This window comes from Peromyscus californicus, unplaced genomic scaffold (genome assembly GCF_007827085.1).
Source record: "Peromyscus californicus insignis strain IS unplaced genomic scaffold, ASM782708v3 Scaffold_16__1_contigs__length_79575227, whole genome shotgun sequence".
Lineage (NCBI taxonomy): Eukaryota > Metazoa > Chordata > Mammalia > Rodentia > Cricetidae > Peromyscus > Peromyscus californicus.
The window spans coordinates 60,056,157-60,072,179 of record NW_026294458.1 but is presented as its reverse complement, the minus strand read 5'-3'; the positions used below and the strand labels follow the sequence as shown (position 1 = coordinate 60,072,179).

The 16,023-nt window shown below is 41.6% G+C and overlaps 1 protein-coding gene across 6 annotated transcripts in view; it reads left to right on the top strand.

Moving 5' to 3' along the window:
- Window positions 1–16,023, top strand: part of LOC128112186 (transcription factor BTF3-like) — a 50,704-nt gene that overhangs the window by 13,610 nt on the left and 21,071 nt on the right. The window lies entirely within an intron of this gene.

The window sequence follows — 16,023 nt, the reverse complement described above, 5'->3', positions numbered from 1 at the left end:
TTTAATGTTTTTAGGAGTAGAGATAAATGCATATATTCTATCCTCTACCTTCTTTCACAAGTCTGCCATCAACTCAAAGGAAATATTCCCAAGAATTTGTACAAACTCAAAATAACACGAACATCTTTATAATTCTGCCTAATAATAATAATAATAATAATAATAATAACAACCTTAGGTTATTTAATTTTGTAATGTAATCAACTTTGTTTCTGTTCACCTTATAAAGGATACATGGCTGTGTGTTAGGTTTGTCAATGTGTCTCTGTTTACTATTTCTTCTTGCATCTCAAATCACTTCTAAGATCAGATTCTGTAATATCGAGATCAGTTTCCTTTGTTAGGGATTATGTCCTTCGCAAACTCCTGCACTAAAGATCTCTTTAAAGTCAACATGGTTTAAATTGGTCTAAAAGTGTGTGTTATGGCTGACTGCTGGGAAAACTTCAGCAATCAAATTCTTACTGAATGCTGCTTTTCCTACAGGGCCTCGAATTTTATCCTATTAACTAAATGTATAGTACATTTTCCCTGTGTAGTCCCATGAACTTTGGGGAGGGACAACTAGCCCATATCAAAATTGTAGCATGGGTTTTCATTTAAGTTATATTTTTCTTTATAGATGTAGCTATTGAATTCTTGTTTCACATTTACATAGGTTGCTTCTTACTTTCTACTTGCATGTTACCAATTATGTCTTCTGTCACTTTAAACATAAAAAAGAAAGATATATTTAAAATAGTAAAAATATGTCTATAAACAGCAAACACCCACACACACACGTATAATGCATTCACACATTATCTGAAATAATTGCATGACCAAATCAATGCCTTTGTGCACCTTACTTTTGTGTATGTGTTTGTGCAGATGATTCTTGCTTTTTTTTCATGTATTTTATGCTTTTTTAGTATTTTTAACTCATTTGGGGAACTTAGTATTACCTAAAGGGTTTAAGTGTGTTTTTTTTTCCTATATCATTCAATGACGGTAAATATGCACAACCCAGATTTTACTATCGCAAGTATACAATTCAGTGCCGTGAGTATGAACACTTGGTAAACGGAAATTCTGTACCTACTAAACAGACAATGCCACCTCTTCCCTACTTCAGCCCCGCTGTCCATCATTCTCCTTCTTTTTAAACACATCCTCTCCCACCTTCATAGCCTTTTGTTTTTAACCTATTCGGTCAACTAGTGCTGCCCATAAAACATGCTGTGAGACAAACACTGGAGCAGAGTCATCCACCCTGAAGTGTAGCTAGAGTTTTCCTGCCTGGCCCACAGTCAGGACAAATCTCTCTCACCTGACAGTCCCACAGCTGCTCAGACCCAACCAAGTAAACACAGAGACTTATATTGGTTACAAACTGTATGGCCATGGCAGGCTTCTTGCTAACTGTTCTTACAGCTTAAATTAATCCATTTCTATTAATCTATACCTTGCCACGTGGCTTGTGGCTTACCGGTCGGTACTTTACATCTTCCTTGTCCTGATGGCGGCTGGCAGTGTCTCCCTCACCCAGCTTCCTGTTCTCTCAATTCTCCTCTCTGTTAGTCCCGCCTATACTTCCTGCCTGGCCACTGACCAATCAGTGATTTATTCATTGACCAATCAGCAACACATTTGACATACAGACCATCCCATAGCACTGAAGAAAAGGGGCTACCTTTTCTTCATCTACCTTTTCTCATCTAAGGGTGGGGCCACATGGTTTCCTCCCCAGACCCCCAAAGGTGTATTTCAGCTCCCTCTTTAAGAAGTGACACAGTTCACCACCACAGGGAGAGGCAGGGAGCACGAGGCAGCTGGTCACATTGTATTGACAGTCAAGAGTCAGAGAGAGATGACGGCTGGTACTCAGCTCACGCTCTCCTTTTATCTGCTCTGGGACTCAAGCCCACAGTGCGATGCTGTCCACGTTCAAGGTGGGTCTTCCTTTCCTGCTCAGTCAAATTTTGGTGGAAACACTATCATAGATATGCCCTGAAGTGTGATTCCATGGTAAATCTAAATTCCATTAAGTTGATAACAAAGACTAACTAATAGGGAATTGACAGCTAGAATCTATAGAAAGCTCAAAAATTAAGCAACACACAGACATGCATGCATGCACGCGCACACATGCGCGTGCGCGCGCACACACACACACACACACACACACACACACACCAGTCAACCATTGTACATATACCTCAGACACTCCTTGAGGAATACAAATGGCCAGCATAAAACAATCTTAATGATATTTTTGTGGAGTTATTTCATTTTGCTTTGTTTTGGCTTTTTGTGTGTGTGTGTCTTATTGGGGCTTTTTTGTTTTGATTTTAATTTTTGTGGGGTTTTCTTCAGAGGTTTTTTGTTTATGTCTGTGTATGTGTTTTGTTTATTTTTATATGTGTTTGTTTGCTTTGAAAGGGAGAAAGAGAATATAAAGTTAGATAGGTAGGGAGGTGTATATATATATTAGTTAGTTTTATGTTGCCTTGACACAAGCTGGAGTCATCAGAAAGGAGGAAGCCTCAACTGAGAAAATGCCTCTATAAGATTGGGCTGTAGGCAAGACTGTAGGATGTTTTCTTAATTAGTGATTTATTGGGGAAGTCCCATCCTATTGTGGGTGGTGCTGTCCATGGGTTCTGGGATCTATAAGTAAGCAGGCTGAGCAAGCCACGAGGAGCATGCCAGTAAGCAGCACTTCTCCATGACCTCTGCGTCAGCTCCTGCCTCTAGGTTCCTGCTCTGCTTGAGTTCCAGGACTGACTTCCTTTGATAATGATTTGTGATGTGGAAGTGTAAGCTGAATAAACCCTTTCCTCCCCAAATTCCTTTGGTCATGGTGTTCTGTCACAGCAATAGTAACCCTAACTGAGACAGGAGGTGGAGGGGATCTGGGAGGAAATGAAGGGAGGGGAAAACATGATCAAAATATATTGTATGAAAAACATTTTTTCAATTAAAAAATGGTGAATAAATAGTTGAAAAAATATTAGACATCTTTAGCCTTTTAAATGCAATTTAAAACTCCTCAAGATTTTACCTGACATCGTCAGGATGACTAACAATGGCATGTGCTGGTAATGATCACATTCATGATAGCCAAGCTCTCTGTCTCTGGCTACTTACTCAGCCCACATGAGCATTTCCATTTTCTTGTCTAGGAGAAAAGGAATTGGATAGTCAGCTTTATAAAGAAGACAAAGAATTGCAGTGCAGTGGCCAGTGTGTGACGTGTACACTCCTAGGGCATTTTTGAGACTAGATGATTTCATGTTTACCTGGCGCTTTGAGCATACTAGATCAAAGATGGTTTGCTTATTCAGCATTAAACATATTTAATTTATACCTGCCTATAAAGTTAACCATTATTGTAGTATACACATCCTCATCTACATTTTACTGGTTTCTTTTTGGCTGTAGACAGCCATCTGTCTGATAGATAATAACAATGCTTCCCGTTTATAGACAGTAAAGCATCTTTCATCCAAGGAGTTAAAAGAACTCAACAATTATGACTCATTGTCCTTTACATTATCTGGACAAAAATGGAGGTGGTGCTAAGTACTGGCTAGGCACGTCAGGAGTCAGAGAAGTTCTATGTCTTTGGTTATGCGGCAGCCAAAAGCACACCTCCCCTCTCTTCAAAGGTCTCCAGTGGTTTCAGCTGCGTTTATGATAGAGGTAATAATTCTTACAAGTGCGGTGCTCCCTCCCTCTCCAAGCTCTGTCGACCATTACAACCACGGCCACTGTGGGTACTTAACCTTCTGGGTGCTGGTGATGTCATCACCTGTCACACTGTGGATCCATTGTTTCCTCCTAAAGGGACAAAGACAAGTGTCCTGGTTAATTCGGATTCCACCATGCGAGTTTTAGAGCATAGCTAATGAAGTACAGATAGTGCTAAAGAATCCAGGGTTCAGTGGGATGAATTAGCATCGCGCGAAGTGTTTGAGGAGCTTCCGGTAGGGCACATCACCACAGCTGCAGTTCACACCTGGATATACCAATATTTAATTGTTTGTTTAGTATCCGTTAATATCTATCTCCCTCAACTGTAGGATCCATGAGTCTAGGGAATATGTCTGATTTCTCTTACTGCTATAGCCTCAGTGTCTGTTTAGTGCTTGGCTCTAAATATGGGCTCAAAACAGAATATTAAGAGAATCCGTTTTGATTTTTAGCAAAGTCGTCTTTGGAAATTTGAGTCTACACCTTGAAACTCCAACTTAAAACTATAATCGAAATGCAATTATTCTAATTTATTATTCTGATCTATTTGAATAGGACAACATTATAACATTGGATAGAAAAACATGTAACATTATATGCTTTAACAATGTATTTTAAACAATTTAAAATCTAGTAAAATAAAACGAGACAAATTAGGAAAGTAATAAACAGAGGAGCTTGGAAACCCAGTTGAATCCACGGTCTGTCGGTAGTCACTCAGCCCCTGGGGAGAAGGGACTCATGGTAGATTTTTCTGGGGCACCTAAGAGATGGACTCGAGCTCTCTGGGCTTACTGAAGAAACTTGCAGAGTTGCTGTCAGCGAAGCCTCAGGTGTCCCCAAGTGTGACAGAGGGCAAGAATCCCTTTGCTTCTTAAGTCAGTCTTTTTTGGTTTAGTACAAAGGCCCATCCAATGCGCACTGCTTCTTCTTTCCTTTAGAACAGGGGCGCCTATCGTAACTCTCTCCGCGTTTTGGAAAGAGCATCCCAGAGAGTGCCAGGGTGGTAACTGGAGAGAGAGGGAAGGAGCCAAAGAACAGAGTTCAATGAAGAAATTATTGCCAAGGTCCCAGTAAAAGCTGGTGTCATTGTGGCAGAGAATGGAGTTTGGGGAGGTATTTTGGAGGAGGCACTAGAAAAATTTGAGCCCCGCTGAATGAAGACAACGGGGTGTGTGTGTGTGTGGCAGGGGTGGGGGGGTGGGGGGAGACAGGAAACAATGGGAGCTGTCTCAGGTTTCTAGGTTTGGGCAACTTGTGGATAAAGATGTTGTTAGCTGAAGAGGGAGGGGCAAGAAGAGCCGGTTTAGTGGAGTGCAAATGTTAGGTTTTCAGTGCCTGGGGGACATCCAAGTGCAGATACCAGAAGAGCCAGACTGGCTGGAGATCAGGCTTGGGAACCTAGATTGCACGCCTTTGAGGAATTACATTGTATTTCGTGTTGGTGGTAAAGGTGGTAAATCTCAACATATCCCATGGCAACCATGCAGCAAATGTGGTCACCTTCCCCTGGAGGCCCACAAACACCATTTAGCCTATATTTTTCCTGATAGAATATAATAAAATGCCATTTATCAGACTGTTTCTTTTCTCTGGGAACTTGCATAAACTAGGCCAACTCCAATAAAGCATCTTTTCTTGCTCCAACACAGAGCTGGTAGCAAACAGGCTGCTTTCTTCTCTTCTTAGTAACAACAGAGCATACCCTGTCCTGTGAAACTAGCACTGTTTGTGGTTTCAGAAAGAACTGGCTTATTGCATTTTCAGCCCAAAGGGCGTAGGGAAGATGGACAAGTATTTCATGTAGGAAAGCGATGGAGCATGGACAGATGCTGTTGGTGATAGGGTGGAAGGTTGGAGTGAAGGGACCATGATGAGAAATAAAAAAGTGATTGGTAAGACTGATGAATGAGCAGGATGGGAAAGCATAGGAACTGCTGTGGGATGGTCTGTATGTCAAATGTGTTGCTGATTGGTCAATAAATAAATTACTGATTGGCCCGTGGCCAGGCAGGAAGTATAGGCGGGACAAGGAAGAGAATAGAGCTAAAAAGTGAAAGGCTGAGAGAGAGAGACACTGCCAGCCGCCATGATAAAAAACAACATGTAAAGATGCCGGTAAGCCATGAGCCATGTGGCAAGGTATAGATTAATGGAAATGGATTAATTTAAGCTATAAGAACAGTTAGCAAGAAGCCTGCCACGGCCATACAGTTTGTAACCAATATAAGTCTCTGTGTTTACTTGGTCGGGTCTGAGTGGCTGTGGGACTGGCAGGTGAGAGAGATTTGTCCTGACTGTGGGCCAGGCAGGAAAACTCTAGCAACAAGGAACCACACAACCCAGGCAGTTCTGGAGACCTTAGTAGTGAGTTTGGGACGATGTCAGCAGTGCATTATGCTAATCAGCCATAAAGAGGAGAGAGGAGGTGAAGTGGAGAGAAACCCAGAGAGAGCACTGGGGTTACTCAGAAAGAAATCTCTTCTTAAGACATTAGATTCTCTGACTACCACGGCCATCCATAAGAATGCTTGTTTAATTTAGGGTTGGTAATAATAATAATAATTCAAAAAACAATTTCTGAAGAACTAGGTACCATATAAACTTCTGGCAAAGTCCTTCTGTAGAATTGATCTTGCATTGCTTATTTTGAAGCCCTCAAAGCCAGGGGTACTGGTGCATATATATGGCCACTACTATTCAGGACACTGAAGCAGGAGGATGGTTGTGTTCAGAGGTTCAAGGCAAACCTTAGCAACTCAGAGAAACTCCCATGGAAAAAAAAGTATTAGAAAGACGTAGACATCTCTTATCGGTGCAAGACATTTTAGTGACTGTCCAGCATGGCCTCGCCTTTGTGTTAATATTATTGCTTAGAAAAACAAACTGGTTGCTTTTGTTCTTTGTGGTTTCTACTTTCTCTGTTTTCCTAGTGTAAATGGACATTTCCTAGTGTTTGCTTTTTGGTGACTCCTCTTCCCTTCCCTCCTCCCAGATTTCTCCTTCTATTTATCCTCTCTGTCTGCCAGTCCCACCTATGTCTCTTTCCTGCCTCACTATTGGTCATTCAGCTTTTTATTAGACCATTAGGTGTTTATCACAGCTTCATAGAGTTAAACAAATGCAACATAAACAAAAGTAACACCCCTTCAAATAATATTCTACAACAATTTCCTGTCCTGACCGCCAGGTCCCAAAGAACTGACTAAGAGGCTGAATATGAATTATAAATGCTCAGCCAATAGCTCAGGCTTGTTAGTAGCTAACTCTTGCATTTAAATTAACCCATACTTCTAGTTATGCTTTGCCTCGTGACTCATGGCTGGTTACCTCATTTTCTACACATCCTGCTTGCCCAGCAGCTGGCCAGCATCTCCCCCCACTCTCCTGACTCCACCCTTTTCCCACCCATCATTCTCTCTGTGTCATACTGTCTCACCCAATCTCTTCTTGCCCTGCTCTAGACCCATCTATTTTTTATTAACAATGAGCATAATCCACAGCACCCTAGAAATGGGGAAGCAATGTATAGACTGTCACTGAAGAGAGATTAATACTATTCTGTTGGGTCAGTGAATCAAACTTCAAATTTGACTGGAGGTATTGGATGATGGGTGTGGGAATAGTAACTTAACAACAAGGACAACTTTAAAGTAGAAACTCTTAAAAAATGAGAATGAACATTTAACATATTTAATTGTATAAACAAGATATTTAGGAGGTTGTAGTTTATAGCATTTTTGTGTTTATTCAAGTAGAAATTAAACATTCTGACTTGGGTATTTGGCAATGCATTCCAGGCATATTTTGAACTCTTACCATGATAACCATTTTCCAGGGTGTGTCCTGTAGATGTGTTAGGCCACCTCTTTAAAAAAAAAAACTACTTAGTATAATATTACATGTTTTTTATTTGCTTGATTAAGAGCAGAAATGGACCTTAGGCGAATAGTACTGGCATATTCCACATTGCTCTCAACACATAGCTGATGGTCCAGACACTCTTCTTGTATAGATGCTCTATCATGCAGTAAAATGGCTTAATGGTCAGGATGAAAGTCAAATTGACAAATATTGGCAACCCTAATAGAAACTCAGATGATAACTCAAAATGGGTAATTAGGTTTTGCCCACAGAACTGCAAAAACCATCTGTCAAATAACATGCATCCAGTTTCCAGAGCCTGGCCCCTTTAACAGTAACCAATGCTCCTGTTAATATCTTAAGAAAAATGAGATCATGGAGGTGAGAAAGAAGGAAGACTGTCCAAACAAAACCAACCAGGCAACAAAAACAAGCTATCCAAAGTAGGTCAGGGTCTTCAATAAAACGAGAGCAGTTAAAGATTTAATCTCCTATGGCAGATTACGTTTATAGTAGATTACAGGTTAGCTTAGTTTTCATCATTCATTCATTTTTTTCTCCAATGCACAGGCCGCTGAGCATCTCTATGTAACTGTGCTGAGCACAAAAGGCAATTAAATTATCAGGATGAGTAATGTGATTCTCTATAAGCTACCACCACCTCTAATGTTCTACGGATGGTGGAGAGTTGGAATACAAAGTAGGGTCTGCTTTACCCTCCAAGAAGGCATCAATGAAACACAAAGATGTACCTATCCAAAGACAGATATATAACTGGGCCCATTTGGCAGATGTTCTGATTTAAATATTGGGTGGTTTGAGTATAGATGAGCCAACTAATAACAAGAATGGATTATCTATAATAGAACCAATGGAATAGTGATCTGACTTCAGCTGAGTTCTCCCAGAAACTGACCCTCGGGTCCAGACAGGTAAGTCAGAAGGTGATCTCAGGAAATACAAGGAGGGAAAAGGGGGAGTGGAATTGCCATGGAAAATTACTCAGTAGATGACATGTTAGTAAGCAGGTTGACTGTGGGTTGGTCCCACTAGGAGACACCAGAATACTGTAGAATCGGCTTGGAGTTGTCTGATCTCAGGACTGAAGAGTTGGGATATTAGTATGCTAATGCCTTTCTGTCACTGACTGAAGGCTGTTCTCACCTGCCCCTGAGGAGACCAACACTCCTGCAGTTGGAGAAGGCCCTTAAGCAGCCAGCCAGCAATTCTTACCAGTGGGAAAAAAAGAATAATAAACAGTGAGTGGATAGGAACCAGGTGTCTATTGCTCCTGCTGTGGTGATTCTTTAGGGACTTTTGTTTTGTTTTGGTGGTTATCAGTCGCTTGAAGAATCTGGTTAAAGTTGTGTATTTTCTCATTACAAAAAATACTTAAGTATATATATGCTTGATTTGCATTCAATTTACTGGGACTTGTATGTTAAATACCAAAGAGTTACTACCTTTGGGAATGTATAAATTTTGCCTCGTCTCCGTGTGTTGCCAGATGAGTACAGGGTGCTTGGGGCCAGCTAGGAAGTTATCAGTCATGGTCAGGCTTCCAGGAGAAAGTATCATGAGATGTGAATGGCAGCATCTTATTGTTATATGGAGCCACCATGGTCTTGATGGAGGGAAGGACAGTGATCTTTATAAGACTCCGAGGCAGGAAGGAGAGAAAGCCGAGGGTGGCAGACAGTGTTCTTAAGGTCTTGAAGGAGTTAGGAATCGGGAAAGAAGGTGTGTTTTCACAGAATCATAGCAAGTACTCCTCACACTGCTTTTCGTTGCTTGGGGAAAGTCAAGCAAGGAACAGCTTGGGGTTTCCAAAGTGACCACAAAGCTAATGAGTAAACTGATCACAGCAAGTGTAATTAGTTACTCCTTCCTGACCTAACCTGACCAAAAAAACCAAACACCCAGAAAACTCATGGCGATAAATGCAGTAACTGTTTCCAATCTCAGGCACCAACCCTGAGTTTTTAAAATGGCTGCCATTAAAAATCTGCAACGGGATGTGGTTAGTCACTTCTTAGTGGGCTGGTCCAAGGTGGTTGGAGCATGGTTTTCAAGGCTGAGGTTCATATCCTGGGCAGAGACTAGTTCTCACCACCTCCTCAATAAGAGCCTTAGCAAACGCTTGAGGTTCCTGCTCCTCTGCTCTCCCAGCTGGGTGATACTTCACTTCCAGTTTGTTAAAAGCTCTTGATTCCTTTTCTCTGGTCTCTGCGTCATTCTTTGGGAAGGTCTTCTAGCGGAGGCATCCCCAAACTTAGGCCCCTCATCTGAGGACAAAGGTGATTTTCCAGTTCTCTGTCCACTAAACAGTGTAACCAAGACACCATTGTAAAAATGGGGAGTGGCGGGGCGGGGGGGGGGGGGGGGGGGGGAGAGTCCTAGAGGCAAGATTATCTTTCTTAAATTAGGTGAAGTAAAAACTTCAATTTGATAAAACCACTTAATAATCCTGCAAGAACAGCATGATAATCTATTTCACTTTATATTTAGTTTCTTAAGTAGGTAATAGGATCCTATGACTCCAACTTCAGTAGATATAAAATGATATGACAGTTTTTTTCCCCCTAATTCTTGTCAGACATCTAGACTTCCTCCTTTCTGCTATCAGTTTCTCACACGGTTGTATGGATGACTGCAAGAAGAGGGTTTGAAACAGTATCCACAATTGCTACTATGTTACCGAAACATTGAAAAATGGTGCTGCGGTCGGCGCAGCTGGAGCACGAAATCTGGCGAGGGACGCCGAGGTTAAACAGCACTCTAGACACCTAGTTTCAGTTCGTCAGGGATGCAGCTCTCTTTATTCGTACCAACATGGGTTTATATACCCCTCTAACATCAGGAGTCAAGGAATGGTTACTCTGTATCCATAGGCAAGCCGGACACTGTTTTCCAAACAGGAAAAACCACAGGGGAACTGACCCCCAGCACCCTCCGGAACCCAACTGCACATTTTTTCACACAAACATCTTAACTGGGACAGGACAAAAAAGGGCATTTAAAATTAAGGCAGCAAACTTACTGCTGCCGACAAATGGAACATAAAATGAGTAAACGCAGTTCACCATTCCTGCCCCTGGAGTGAGGTTTACCAGATTTCTGGGTTAGCACAGCCTGTACCGGACATGACAGGCAGATGCTCTTCCTTTGTGCTGGTGGATGTATCCACTGCATATCTTTTGTGTCTGGATTGTGACGTAGAGAACCCAGTGATCTACTTACAGAGTTTTCAATTGAAAGATACACAGGCAGGCCAGCTAGGCAGCAGTCAGTCTTCACTACTAGCTAGACTCTTTTCTTCAACAAGTTTGAGACAGGGCAGATACCATAAAACAAGGCTTAAAGATGCAAGAATGCTGGTTTTGTTTTCTAAGCAGACTTGCTGTACCAGAGAAGAATTTTGATGGTAAAGTGTGTGATCTGTATGGTTCTCATATGATACATATGGGAAAACAGGAAATACAAACTGTGATTTGTGAGCCAAAGTTAGAATTTTGGACATGGGGTATATGAGTATTTCAGAACATTGAACTAGAAAATGATAGGTATTATTCCTACTTTTTGATTTGTTTAAATAAGAAAATAAACTATGGCAAAGAAAAAAAACAAGAATAATTAGGAAAATTTTCCATATACCGGTTTTTGGTAAACTGGCAGTGTTTGTGGATCCTCTTCAACTGCTTTTAACAAGCCCAATTTCCTCCAAGTCTTAACACCATTTCCTTAAAGCTGGCCTGATGTCCAAGGTGTTTTAGCCTTTGGTTTAGAATATAAGTAGTGTGTATGAGTGGCAAATTTGATCTCTGCTAGCCCTTAGTCATTTGAAGAGAGATGTGCACACAGGAATGACAGGTGATAGTGTGCCCATGTGGTAGTTCAGGTCCTTCAAGGAGTTGATGTCATGGAAACAGAATCTAAGTATTCATCAACTGACAAATGATATGGGACATATACATAACAACTTATTCCACTATGAAAATGAATGAAATGCCATCATTTGTGGCAATGGGGATGTATCTAGAGATCATTAATTATGTTAAGTGAAATAAGGCAAGCATAGCAAGACAAAAACATTATGATCTCGCTCATAAATGGCATCTGGAAAAATTAATCTCATAGACGCTGAGAGCAAGTGGATTGTTAGCAGAGGCCAGGGAGGGAGGGAGGGAGGGAGAGAGAGAGAGAGAGCCAGCCAGCAGTATTGATCAGTGGGTCACTGTTAAGTTGCAGTGAGAAAGGGCAAAGGTCTGGTTTCTTGTTGCAGGATAAAGTGACTGTAGAGAACAATAACGTACTGTACTTTTCCAGAAGCCAGAAGAAAGTATTTAGAAAGTTTTCACTGCAAGTAAATCATTAGTTTGTTGACACAGATATGGATAGAAATGTTATACACAGCATACATCTATGAAAAGATTACATGCCACCCCATGACCATGTACAATTTTATGTCTTTATGTGCCAGTTAAAATATATTTTATTAAAAAGTAAAATAAAAAAATAGAAAAGAGAACTTGCTATTAACTCAAAACATAAGCAAAGTGCTTTCTTGGGGGAAATGCTCGTGAGGGAGAAAGGAGAGGGAGCAGAGTAAGCTGAGAGCAAGGAGGAGAAAGGGGCAAGCTTTCGACTGCAGTGCAGGGGCTGGGCAGTTAGCTCAGCAGTAGAGTGCTTGCCTAGCAAGCAGAAGTTCCTGGGTCCAGTCCTCAGCTTCCAGGATGAGAACAAAATTATGAAAAACACCGCCCCCCCCCCAAAAAAAAAACAAAGCATCTAGGCTGCAGTGCAGACAGGAGGGCCCCAGGATTCCTGGCATACCTAGATATTGGAAAGAAAGGAGGAATTCAGAGAGTTATCCAAGAGCTCTTGGTTACCAGGGTGACAAGTGGTCCTTTTAATAGTGATGGATCATAAGAGGTTTATTTGAGTTAGCGTTCTTTTCACTGTGACCAAAGACCTGGCAGGGAATTCATTTGGGATCATGAATCCATGGGGTTCAAGGATTTATTTCGGAGCTTGGATTCAGAGGGTTCACTCCATGGCCTGGTGCTGTGCACTTGAGTGGAACGTCATAGTGGTAGGGGTGTGTGGTAGAATGTGTTGTTCTTTACTTCTTGGTGAAAAGGAGATAGAGTCATAAGGTCATGGTCTCTGTGACCTCCTCCCTCCACCAAAGCCACACTTCCTACCTTTTACTATGGTGGTATTTTATTTGTACTGAAATGTGATTTTAATTGTATGTTAATAAATAAAGTTGCCCGGGGGTCAGAGCTAATAGCAAGCCATAGCAGAGCTGGGTGTTCATGGCACACGCCTTTAATCCCAGCACTTGGTAGGCAGAGCTAGGTAGATCCCTGTGTGTTCAAGGATACAGCCAGCATTGGAGACACACGCTCCAATGTGTGTCTGGAGGTCTGTACAGACAGGCAGTGATGAGGCAGTCACGTGGTTGGGTTTACAACCAATGAGAAGGCAGAACAGAGAAAGTCTATATAAAGACAAACAGACAGAAAGTAGCTCTCTTTTTCGGAGAGGTCTCTTGGCTTAAGAGGCTAGCTGCAGCAGGCGGGTAAGGCTCTTAGCTCTGATCTCTTGGCTTTCTTCTTTGCATTGGTTCTGTGTTTCTTATTTAATAAGACGGTTGGTTACACTTCCCAGTAATCCCTTCATACTCAGAATCATCAGAGGATTAATCGAATCACCCAGTCAGAGCCATTATCCCAAACATACTCAGGGGTGTGCTTTGCTAATCCTCTGGGTATTTTCGATCCAATCAAGTTGACGACAGAATTAACCTTTACGAGATACCATTGATTACTGAGACCTCAGTATTCCCAGAGGGGGAGGTGGTCACTGCAGTGATGACAGGGGATGTCTGTGATTGGCCAGGTTGTGATAATTGTGGCCCTCAGCTAGAAGACCATGAGGAACATCAAAAACAATACTATACTGGTTTGTGGATAATGATTGGAATTACTTCCTGTTTACTACTTTGAAAAACACTGCTGTGATTGTTAACTTCAATTTCAGAGTTGATTATCTAGTACAAGAGGAGTAGAGGGGCAGATAATAGTTGATGTCTATGGATTTGGTGATGCCAATATGACGTGCAGTCTACGTGCTTCTAAGACACCAGGAGCTGGTGGAGAGATACATGGATATATAGAAATCACAGTGCTCCATAGATGTTCCTTTACCATTGTTAACATGGCTACATTTGCCCCTCCAATTTTGTTTAGGTAATGTGGGGAAAACAGCTTCCCTGCCTTCATTTTTATGCTTCTAATACAGACCCTGCAGATTTGAATGGTTACCATTAATTGGTTGGTTTTTCAAATCTTTCTGGATTGGCTGGATAAAGTACCTGATTGGTGTATTTAGTTTAGTGTGCCCTCCTCTGTGTGGCTTTAAATGACCATGGGCTATTTTTTCCTGTTCTCATTAATAAACCAGAGAATCTGAGACATAGGGAAGATTTATTATCAATTTTTCTGTCTTTGTGACAAAATGTCTTGAAAAGCAATTTAAAGGGTTAAAGATTTATGTTGGTTCACAGTTACAGGGGTTTTTGCTGGCTTCCTTGCTATGGACCTGTGGTGAGAGAGAGCATGATAACAAAGAAAGACATAGATATAGATAGGCCCAGGACAAGATATAGAACTCAAGAAAATATACCCCGAGACGCACTTTTGCCTGTGAGACCCTACTCTGAAAGCTTTCCAATACCTCCAAAAATGCCAAGAGATTTTGAATTTACTAATGTAGTAATCCATTGATCAGGTCAGACCCCACATGATTCAATCAGTTCTCAATGACTGGATTCACCAACTGGAAATCAACACATTACCTTTGGGGGGAACACTTGCATCCACACCATAACACAAGCAATCAGATCTTGTTATTCACATGGCAAATGGTGCTGAGGTTGGAGGTGGGAAACTAAGAACCTGTTCAGAGATGCATGCTTTTGCTAAAATTCATTGGCAGTTTGAAAAACTATTTCATTAGTACATTTTATAACAGCATACATACAGGAATTAAAGAGTTAAAAAAGCAAAGTAATACTGGGTGGTGGTGGCTCACTCCTTTAATTCCAGCACTCGGGAGGCAGAGGCAGGAAGATCTCTGTGAGTTCGAGGCCAGCCTGGGCTACAGAGTGAGTTCCAGGAAAGGCTCCAAATCTACACAGAGAAACCTTGCCTCAAACAAAAACAAAAACAAAAACAAGCAAAGTAATAGCAATCAGAAGGTGGCTAGCATTGTAGTTCAGTGGTAGCATGTTTACTATTGATTTACAGGACTGCAAAAATATTACAAATAATAATCAAAAGAATGTATCGGGCCAGGGATACAGCTCAGATGTTAAAATGCTACTGTGGGTTCAGTCCCCAGCACGTCATAAAATGGCATGGTGACTCATAGCTATAATCCCAGCAATCAGGAAATGTTGGCAGGAGGGTCAGAAGAGAGTCAACCCTTCCAGCTCACCTGGAAACATCTGCACTTTCGAATCTACCTCAAAGTTTATTTCAAACATTTTTTTTTTACATTTGCTTTATTTATTTTGTGTATGTGTGTGGGTGTATGTATCCCCCAGGGCTTGTGTAGAAGTCAGAGGACAATTTATGGAATCAGTTCTTCTACCATATGAGTTCTGGGTTTCAAGCAGGGCTCGTAGACTTGGTGGCAAGTGCCTTTACCCACTGAGCCATCTGACTGGACCTTACTTCACAGTTTAGAGGGCTTGGTGCCAACTGAGCTAATAATAGCCATGTCTGGACAATTACTCTGGATATAGACACTGAACATTGGAACTCTACTCAATGGATTCTCCTAGTGCTGTTTACAGAACTGCACAAAAAGAAGCCATCCCTGTGCTTCACACAGATGAAAAACCATCACAAAAAAACTGCAGTAAAAGACAGGCTACCTTTGTCTTTGTAATGTGTATGCTGGCACAGAATGGCCTGTGACTTTAAATGCTCCTGTCCTCCCCCTGGGGCTGACTAACATTCAGAGCTTGGGAAATAGCTCTCAAGATCGATGTCCTGAAAACAAAAAGGTACTGTGACCAAATGTGAAGATCTGAGGGCACGCTGCTGCCAGTAGCAGAAAATGCCCGGCCTTGATTGTGGGGCAGGGATGCCCATGTCGGAGACAGGCCAGGTGATCTAACCCTTCCCCGTACACAGCGTGAATACAGGAAATTCTTCACTGATGAAAGTGCTGGCTTTCAATGATTTTAATGTAATTTTTTAAAAGGCAATTATTTCGTTTCTGAAACAGGGTCTCACTATGTAGTCCTGGACGGCCTGGAACTTGCTATGAGAACATGCTGGTCTTGAACTCACGGAGATCTGCCCATCTTGGCCTTTGCCTCTGCCTCTGTTTCCCAAGTCCTGAGATTAA